General features: G+C 48.3%; 1 protein-coding gene across 1 annotated transcript in view; it reads left to right on the top strand.

Annotated features, from left to right (window-relative positions):
- The first annotated feature begins 5,701 nt into the window (after nucleotides 1-5,701).
- CERS4 (ceramide synthase 4) overlaps nucleotides 5,702-10,598 on the top strand; it is a 183,451-nt gene continuing 178,554 nt past the window's right edge. Inside the window, exon 1 of the mRNA XM_029610800.1 lies at nucleotides 5,702-5,757. The gene's annotated coding sequence lies outside the window, so the exon portion shown is untranslated. The remainder of the gene's footprint in view (nucleotides 5,758-10,598) is intronic.

Here is a 10,598-nt window from a genome sequence, read left to right as displayed (position 1 = left end):
GAGAAGACTCCTGCTGATCCACTCCAGAAAGGGAGGTCTATCCCAGCCAGTTTGCACTATAGGGACACTGTCCCAACAGTCCAGTACCAGAGAGGTGCTGTTCCAGTTACCCAGCATCTAGGAGGAGATGCTGTGGGTCCCGTCTCCTAGCTTCAAGGAAACCCTGTGCAGGTGGTTCAACCTTCCACTTATCCTGCATCGGTGGTCAAGTCTTCCCAGGATCCTGAGCCTTACTCACCAGTCACCCTATGCCAGTGGGTCCATTCTCTACTCATCCTGTGCCAGTGGGCCAGTCTTTCTACGATCCTGAGCCAGTAATCTTACTCTCCAGTCACCTTGTGCTAGTGGTCCTGCCTTTTAGACACTCTAGGTCAGCAGGTCTCTTACCCAGGCATCCTGACCATCCTGCTGAGGGTGTCTGCCCAGATGCAGTCCACACAGTAGAGGGCTCCAGCCCAGAAGCAATCAGTCCAGGAGAGGGCACCTGCCCAGAGCCAGTCCACCCAAGAAAGAGTGCTCTTTCAGAGCCTGATCATCCAGCACAGGCCAACTGCCCTGACACAGTTCATCCAGGACAGGGCGTCTGTCCTGATAAATTTCCTTCCAACCAAGCCTCACCTTGACTTCCCAGCCATAGCCCCCCTGAAAAATGGGAACTAGGAGGAGGGGGGGGGGGGGTCTTAAAGGGTGGGGAGCACTGTTATTCTGCAGTCTCATATTATCCTGACTCTGATGACTGTGATGCCTCCCCACCTGCAGAGGCCTCCATTAAGCTCTGCGCCTAACCAGTGAAGCCATCTCCTCACAGGTCATCCAACTCAGCCAGTGGTGCAACCTCCTGGCCACCAGGAATCCTCAGTGAGCCATGTTTCCAGCCGTGCCAAGCTCCTCCTCCTTGCCTGCACCACACCCAAGCCTCAGCTCCATTTATTTATTTATTTAAAATTTTTTGTGTACCGCTTATACAAAATGAGATCTAGGAAGTTTACATAATATAACAGGACCCACAAAGCAGAACGGTAAATGGTCAAGAATAGCCACGGATGTGAAAAAGACAAAGCAAGACTGGAGCCTTGGAAATAGGATTTATTCAATTGATCAGAACCAGCCCAACTCTGGCCGAGTTTCACCTTTTATGGCTGCATCAGGGGCTCTGGAATTACATACATTTTAATATTAATAAAAACAACCCAATGAAAAATCATAATAAACAATAAAATTGACAACATTAAAATAAAATTAAAATTATTAAGCGAAGAGGACAACAAGTTGCTTGTTAAAATCAAGAACAGAGAAAAAACCTTATATATAAAGAGTTACCTTGAGATTAGATAAATTATAGGATGTATGTCCGGGCATCATATGTAATATGTTCACTAAAAATTAAAATTACATGGTTAAAATGATAAAAAATAGAATAAAAAATAAGATAAAAAATAAATAATAAAAGGTGAAGGATTAAAAACTGAAAATAAAAATAAAATAGATGATATTATAAATTAAATAAATAAAATCATTTTTGTAATCAAAATAATTGCTTTTACCTCTTGGTATGAATGTGGAACCAACTTAAAGATATATCTTGGTGACTAGTCCTACAAAATGGGTGACAAACAATTAAAAAAAACTCAAAAACTTGTAGTTCCATAAGAAACATTGTTAGCATGGAATGATCCTTATATACTTGAGAAACAAACAACCTTAAAAAGTGATATAAGGTGAAAAAGGAATTAAAAAAAAAAGTTTTTAAGTTTAAAAATAAGTAAAATAACAATAAAGGGTATGCGGTAGCAAATTAATGTTTAAAAGGATTAAGATATCTGGACAAAGAGGTCGGGGAACCACCGTCTTCCCAGATGGCTCTGCGTGTGTGGCGGTGAGGAGTACCTTGGTCGGGTCGATGATGTGCCGGAGAACATCTGGGACATCATCAGTGGTGAACGAACAAGAGAGGGCATCTGCTCGGACGATCTTATTAGCTGGTCGGTATCGAAGTACGAAATTAAATCGTGTAAAAAAAAGAGACCAGCGGGCCTGCCTGTGGTTAAGACGTTGAGTGTGGTGTAGGTACTCGAGGTTCTTGTGATCAGTGTACACTTTTATTTGGTGTGGTGCTCCCTCGAGCCAGGGGCACCATTCTTCAAAGGCTAATTTGATTGCCAGCAATTCTTTATCCCTGATTCCGTAATTAGCTCAACCGGAGAGAAGCATCGGGAAAAGAATGAGCACCGGTACAAGGTATGATTAATAGAATGCTAGCTGAGTACTGCACCAACTCCTACGTTAGAAGCGTCTACTTCGATGATGAAGGGTTGTCGGGGGTCAGGATGACATAGGAATGGCTCCTGCAGGAATGCCTCCTTAAGCTCCCGAAAGGCGGACACGGCTTCGGATGACCACTGGGATGGATTGGCTCCCTTACGTATCATAGCTGTGAGTGGAGCGATTAGTGTCGAATAGTGATTGATGAACGACCTGTAGTAATTAGTAAAGCTTAGGAATCTCCAGAGTGCCTTAAGACCCATTGGTTGGGGCCAGTCCCGGATGCTCTTAGTCTTCTGTGGATCCATCTGAAACTCCCGGCTAGAGACCACATAGCCCAGGAAAGGGACGGACTCTTTGTGAAAAGTGTTGCGGTTCTGGCCTCGAGCATTGCGGCCAGGCCCTTACCTCCGGGCTTCCGGATCTGCTCCCATTTCCTGAGGCCTAGCCTGCGGCCTGGATGGCGGCGTCCCCGCTGGGGCTGCACCGCTGCAAGCTCTCCTGTGGATGCCCTGCTCTTAGGCACGCGGGCGCACCACTTGGGCGCTTTTCTAGGCCGTTTCCCACCAGAGGTGACTCCGTCCAAATCCTGACGTCAGACGCCGTGGCCTTGATAAGTCGGCCGCGGCCAGCCAGTCTTTGCCTTGCAACTGGTTAGCCTCCCGGTTTCCTGTTGCGCTGTGCCCCAGAGTGACTCGCTTGGCTTCGTCACTCTGTTCCTGCTACAGTACCTGCTTGGATCCTGCCTGCCTGCTTGCTACAGTACCTGCTTGGTTCCTGCCTGCTTGCTACAGTACCTGCCTGGTCCCCGCCTGCTTGCTACAGTACCTGCCTGCTTGCTACAGTACCTGCTTGGCTCCTGCTTGCTTGCTACAGTTCCTGCCTGGTTCCAGTATCTGAATCCTACTACAGTTCCTGCCTGGTTCCAGAACCCGAGTCCAGTTACAGTATCGCTACTGTTCTAGTCTGATTCCAGTTACCTGTCCTGATCAACAACTCGCCTAAGTCCCAGCGGCCGGGCCCCTACAGGCTCCTCCCGGGGAGGCTTCGGCTTCCAAGGGTGAAGCCACCTAAGTCCCAGTGGTTGGGCTCCTACGGGCTCCTCCCGGGGGAGTGCCAGCTTCCAGGGTGAAGAGCATCTACGTCCTGCATGACCATCTGCCTCCCAGCCTGCTTCTTACTAGACACATTGTCCACCTTTCCCAGTCTCCAGCAGGTTGGCCCAAGGGTCCACTAAACAGAGACTCCCATAAAAAAAAGAGCATTTTTCCAGCTTGGCATACAACTGGTTATCCCTTAGGTGTTGCAGGATGTTGGTGACGTGCCGGCGATGGCTCTGGAGGACTTGTGAGAATAACAGAATGTCATCAAAATAGACCATGACACAACTGTACAGCATGTCTCTGAAGAATTCATTCATCATATTCTGGAACACTGCTGGAGCGTTGCAGAAGCCAAAGGGCATGACCAGATATTCAAAATGGCCATCGCGGGTGTTAAATGCAGTTTTCCATTCATTGCCCTGGCGAATCCTGATCAAATTGTAAGCTCCTCTGAGGTCCAATTTGGTAAATATCTTAGCCCCCTGGAGTCTGTCAAACAGTTCGGAAATTAATGGCAGAGGTAGTGATCCTTCTGTGTAATTTAATTTAAGCCACGGTAATCTATGCACGGCCAGAGGGAGCAGTCCATTTTCCCCACAAAAAAGAACTCTGCTCCAGCAGGAGATTTGGAAGGCTGAATGAAGCCTTTAGCCAAATTTTCCTGTATATATTCAGACATGACTTTTGTCTCAGTCAGAGAAAGTGGGTAGACTCTTCCTCGGGGAGGCTCAGTGTTGGGCCACAGATTATTAATAGTGCAATCAAAAGAGCAATGCGGAGGTAAGACATCTGCAGCTTTCTTTGAGAACACATCCTGGAAAGAGGAATACTGCGGCTGAAGCCCTGGGACGGATGGCTGTGTGGTTAGGCAGGGCATCAGGGACACATTTTCCAAACATTTTTTATGGCAGTAGTCATCCCAGTGAGACAGTTGGAGAATACTCCAATAAACCTGTGGAGTGTGTATTTTCAGCCATGGCAATCCTAGGACCACAGGATGTATAGCCTTGTCCAAAATTAGGAAAGAAATAGTCTCTGTATGCAGGTATCCTGTGCGAAGTCGAATAGGGATCGTGGAGAAGGCAACTTCGCCAGGCAATGGTTCGCCATGGATAGACGAGAGTAACAATGGTGTCGGCATATGGACGGTGGGAATCCGCAAATGTTCTACGAATTGCCGGAGGATAATGTTTCACCGGCTCCGGAGTCTACAAATCCAGGGTGTGGAACTCCTGGGTGTCCAGATTAATGGTGACAGGTAGTGTTAATGGAGGAGAGGGTGTGGTCAGGCCTAGGAGGAGCCTTCCGGCAGATCCTCGGCCTGGGAGTTTCCCAGACGGAGTGGACAGGAGAGTACCACATGACCCAATTGGCCACAATACATGCAAAGACCGGCCTTCTGGCAACGATGTTTCTCCTTTGAGGATAGGTGACTATGACCCATTTGCATCGGTTCCTCATCTTTGGTGCTTGGTGAAGAAACAACCTGAGTAGAGGACGTTGGGCGAATGCGTGGGGCACTCAAAGCCATTCTCTTGGTTCCTCTGACCTCTTTTGAACGTTCAGGCAGACGACGGTCTATGCGACCAGCGAGGTCAATAAGGGAGTCCAAGGCCTCAGGGAGTTCTCATGCTGCCAACTAATCCTTGATACGTGGACTCAGGCCCTCAAGGAATATGGCACGCAGGCAGCCCAGGTCCCAGTGCAATTCAGATGAGAGAGTCCTAAACTCGATGATGTAATCAGTCAGTGATCCTCACAGGTTCACCTACGAGGCAGTTTCAAGTACACTACAGCATAAAGGGCTCATACCCACGCCAGTCATCACAATTGTGAGTAGAGGAGAAACCTCCAGCAGGGATTGCTCCAACAGTGATGGCCACCTTCCCACTGTCTCCAGAACCTGTGCTCATCAACCTCTGAAGAAACGGGTCCTGTATTCCATTTTCTTTACCACAGTAACAATGGTTATCAATTGGCATCAAATTCTAATTTTGCCATTAGAGATCTTGTCTTGTCGTTTTAATCTAGCCCCATTTGGAGGAATTTTATTTTCAGGCTTGCAAACTTCAACTTCTCTTTGGAAGCAAGCAGTTAAAACAATGCTGATTCGCTTGGTACCTCAGCCTCAGGGGTGCCACGGCCCCTGGCCAGCTCGGCTGAGACTTGAAGGAGATATCTCTACATGGACGCCTACGTTCCCCTGGGGTGTCTTTCTTCACCTTTACTATTTGGAATTATTAAAAGCTATCCAAGCATATCGACCTGAACTTCGACACCATTACTAATCTGCCAAGCCACCATAAACTCGATCAGGCTGCAGAGTCCAAGGGTAGCCAGTGCTGCTCCTAGCAAACATCCAGCAAATAAGCACAGGCTTCCGTGAAAAGAGGTAAGAGAAAAATAAGATTTTTCTGGACTCGGGGCTGAAATCTGTGCAGTAGGATCACATTGTTGTCACTGTTGTCTGTGCTCTCTGGAGTCTCACGTTTTTGTGGTACGTTTTATTGTATTTTTATGAGTTATACTGTAAATCACATTGATTTCTTTGATGGAAATATGTTAAATCAAACTAACCAACTGGTGTCCAGGTAAAACATTTTGCAGCTGACCATCGGGATGTGTAGAGTATCTCTATCTATGCTATGCCTGTTCTGTGGAAGGGCATAATGTGTGTGTTTAGGAGGCGGGGGAAACTTGCACTGTTGCAGCCTGTGGGGCATCTGTTCCCTGGTGAGAGTGCGTGAGTGTGTGTGTGTGTGTGTGTGTGTGTGTGTGTGAGAAGCTTGAGCTGTTGTATCTGTTCTATAGTGAGGAAAACTTGCACTGTTGCTCTGTGAAGCCCTTTTGAAGTTGGCTTAGGTCCTTACAGTATGGGAATAAATCAGATCTCAGACACTAAAGGGTTAATAATAACCAGGACCGTGTTATTTTCCCACCGGCATATTTGAGGGATGACAAAGACGTAAATAATTTAAAACTGTGACAGAGGCAGAGATGCTTTGATTGCTTTTTTGGAAACCTCAGCCAGAAGACGTGGAACTGTTTTATTAAACACAGCGTCCTGGTATTTAATGCGACGCCAGTATCTTGCCCACTTAAACTGCCGCCTCCAGTGCCTAATCGGATTTCCTTCCCCCCCCCCCCCCCCCTTTCTCTTCCTGCCCCCATTCCCCCACCATCTGAATGATCAGTGATATTTCTAGCGTCTGTCAAACACAAAAACCTGTAAAGTATACCTGCCTGATCGCAGGATTTATAAAGGGCAGGACCGGTGCTACCTCTTTTGTTGTCCTGTGTAACACAGTAACATAGTAATAAAGTTTTTATGGCAGAAAATGTAGCAACTGCCACCCCGTGCAGGTTACCCCCATGCCTTATACATTAACAAAGCAACATTTTTACTGGGCAAGGAGTCTTCTTGAAAATTGAGACAGTGCTGCTTGACCTGCTTTGCTTTTGAACTTGGCCGTAGAAGCAGACCTGCGCTTTTTCCCTTATGTCTGCCTGTCAGCACCCCAGACCATAAAAATTGTGGCCCGGGTTGGTTGCCCTCTGAAACCAATTCCCCCCCCATGCCGTCAAAGCAGGGAGCGATGTGAAAGCGGAGAGCAGTTGCGTCAAAAGCATCAAGGCTTCTTGGTTAATGGTAGCAATCCCCATGCATATTGTTAGGGGTAGAAACCGCCACCACCACCAAGCAGGTTACCCCATGCGCCATTTCCTTCATTTCCGTCCTTCAGCTTTTAGGAATCCACAGGGTTTATCCCATGCCTCTTTGAATTCTTTGACTGTTTTTGTGTTCACCACCTCCTCCGGAAGGTCATTCCAGGCATCCACTACCCTTTCCGTGAAGAAATATTTTCTAATATTGTTTCTGAGTCGTCCCCCCCTGGAGTTTCATTTCGTGACCCCCTAGTTCTACTGTTTCCCTTCCATTGGAAAAGATTCAAAGTACGTGCATCATTAAAACCTTTCAGCTATCTGAAGGTCTGTATCATATCTCCTCTGCACCTCCTCTTTTCCAGGGTGTACACATGCAGATCCTTCAGCCTCTCCTCATAAGTCTTCCGATACAGATCCCATGTTACATTCGGCAGGCCGTAGGCTAACCCCGCTAACCACTGCCCTCACCTCTTGGGCCGGGGCCCAGTCGTGGCAAGACGTTCTTGTGGCAGGACGCTTCTCCACGCCAGGCCCCACTCCTCTTCACAGCAACACACTGCTGGCTTGTATCCCCTTAGGCCCTCCAGATCTTCACGTCCTTGCCTCGGCAACAGGTCTCCCTGCTCTAGTAGCAGTGTGTGTTGCTCCTGTGTCCTGTCTCAGTTCCAGCGTTCCCTATCTTCAGTTGTTCAGTTCCAGCATTCCTTGTCTTCAGTTTTTCCACACCTTCCTTGCTGTCTGCTTGTTCTTCTCCTAGCCTTCCTGCCCTGCCTATCCATCCCACCTTTCCTTTCGGACACTGACCTTGGCCTGACTCCTTATCACTCTTGATCACTGCCTGGCACTGCCTGATTCCTGGACATTCTTGATCACCGCCTGCCACTGACCTCTGCCTGCCACCAGGTATGCTCACCTACTCCTACTCCAACCCAGCTACCTTGGTGAAGATAGACACCGAGATCTCTCACATTGCAGGTGAATGCGTCGGGTGGAGGGTTGGTGTTGCTTAAGGCAGGGAGCGAGCGAGCTGAGGGATTGGAGATTGTGAGGAGCTCTGTTTTTGTTACATTTAAAGCGAGATGTAGGTTTGAGAGGAGGGTGTTGATTGAAGTGAGGCAAGAATCCCAAAATTGTAATGTTTTGGGGAGGGATTCTTGAAGCGGGATGAGGATTTGAATGTCGTCAGCATACATGAAGAACTTTAGGCCAAGATCAGAGAGGAGATAGTAGAGGGGAAGGAGATAGATATTGAAGAGAGGGAGGAATCCTGTGGGACGCCCTGTGGGAGGGGAATGTGGGATGATTCGCAGTTGGCTATTTTTACGGTGTAATTTCTGTTGTTGAGATAGCACGAGAACCATTGCAGCGCAGAACCAGTGACACCGATTTCAGCAAGGCGGGTGAGGAGTATGGTATGATTGACGGTGTCAAAGGCAGCAGATATGTCAAGTAGGGCCAGTATGTATGATTGACCGTGGTCCAATCCCTTGAGTATAGTGTCAGAAAGGGTAAGAAGGAGGTTTTCAGTGTTACGGGCTTTACGAAAACCAAATTGAGCCGGGTGAAGGATGTTGTGCTCTTCAAGGAATTCGGTAAGCTGGATATTGACTATTTTTCTCCATTATTTTTGCTATGAAAGGTACATTAGAAATAGGGCGATAGTTAGCTGGGATACTGGGGTCGAGGTTAGGTTTTTTTTTAGGAGGGGTTTGACTACTGCATGTTTAAGGGGGTCAGGTACTTTATCAAGATAATTTATCAAGATAATAAATAATACTAACAAAAAGGGTGGTCCTAGTGTCCCCCTGCTCCAGAGCACAGGCAGTTTTGAGTGACTTGCCTTCAGTTTTCAGTTTGCAGCTCTGGGCTTAGAGCACTAGATGGTGCTGCTCACCGTAAAATCATTTGCAAACAGGGAAATGTGGGCCCCGGGGAAGGCTGCATCCAACGACTGGCACTGGTTCTGTGAGACAGAGAACCCTCAGGACTCCTTCCGCAGGTTCAACTGTCAAAGAAGGATATAAAACAATATTTTAAGCTTGAAAATCAAAACATTTATTGGTACCATAAAACCCCAGTTCCACACAAAAAACAAACCCTCAATCTGATGACATCACTGTTCATTCCCGACTAAGAAGCGAGCATAAGATGTCTTCATTGTTCTGCCCATGATGATAATGCAGTCCTCAGCTGATGCCAAGAAAACAAGCAAGATCAATAATAAATGTTATTTTCTTCCCGGGAAGCGATCAGCATTTCAAGGTTTTGGAAGCTCCCCTTGCCTGTCTGCAGCCACCCATTCTGAAGCCCAGGAAACTGGGGAGCACTGCCGTGCGAATCTTCATCAGAGCCCCCCCCCCCCCCCGGAGGCTTAACGCTCATACGTGTGAAGCATGAGCACAGCACGGACGGGTGAAAAGCGGCTCTTCATCGGAACTCCATTACAGGGGTCACACTGAAACACGGGGCTCATGCTACGGGCGGGCAGGAGGGAGACCTGCCTGGACGGGGAGGGAGACACGGTTAAAAGCAGGGGATCAGAGCAAACCACTCGCTACCTGTCCTCCTGTCATAAGGGCCCGTTAGTCTCTGGACATGTGCATGTGCTCCCTGGGCTGACCAATGGCTGCCCAGCCGTCCCAACGTCTCCCCCACCCCAGATGTGCGTGCTCAGTCCCCAGGCTGACCAATGGCTGCCCAGCAGTCCCAATGTCCCCCCACCCCAGATGTGCGTGCTCAGTCCCCAGGCTGGCCAATAGCAGCCCAGCAGTCCCAACGTCCCCTCACCCCAGATGTGCGTGCTCAGTCCCCAGGCTGGCCAGTAGCAGCCCAGCCTGCCCCAATATGGCGGTGGCCACTGGGAACCGCCACATCTCTCCCAGAGAGGACCCCAGCCTCAACTCCTCCGTCCATTCATGAGGAGAGGACCTAGCCCCTTCCTTCTCTGTCTGAAGAGACCCCCCCAGCCCTGGCTCACCCGTTGCTCCCTGGCAAGAGACCTCAACCCCCAGCCATCGATTCCTCCCCAGCGAAGGCTCCGGTCCCATCCCCTCCATTTATACTTGGAGAGACCCTCGCCTTGCACATCCTTTCTAGGATAGACCCAGGCAGATTGTTATTATTATTATTATTGTTTATTATTTTTCTATACCGATATTTGAATGGACATCATGACGGTTTACATCAAACTGATGAGAAATACAATAAACAGGGGAAGGGGACGAGGGGCAGCGAGGAAAGAAAAACCTCTGAGGTAGAGAAGAGAAGAATAAAAGGACAGAACAAAACACTGTGAACAATAACTAGTGATGGATGAACAACTGTCCAAGGGCTAACAGAAAAGCATTATCTACAAATTTACAGTAAGTATCAAACAGTGTACAAAATAGGCAACTGTATATAGTGTAGCAATCTGCAAGAACGAACAAGGTACAAAGTTAGCACTGAGCAGCACAGTGTGGTGAGCGCTCAGAGAGAGGAGGGGTAACTAAAGGGGGGATCTTAACCCGGAACCCATGCCCACCCCCAGCCCCCATCCGGGACGCTCTTCCAGTGTTGCCAACCTCG

Source organism: Rhinatrema bivittatum, chromosome 8, assembly GCF_901001135.1.
Source record: "Rhinatrema bivittatum chromosome 8, aRhiBiv1.1, whole genome shotgun sequence".
Classification (NCBI taxonomy): Eukaryota; Metazoa; Chordata; class Amphibia; order Gymnophiona; family Rhinatrematidae; genus Rhinatrema; species Rhinatrema bivittatum.
Note: the sequence above shows the minus strand (reverse complement) of the source record. Positions and strands in the feature narration are given on the sequence as shown.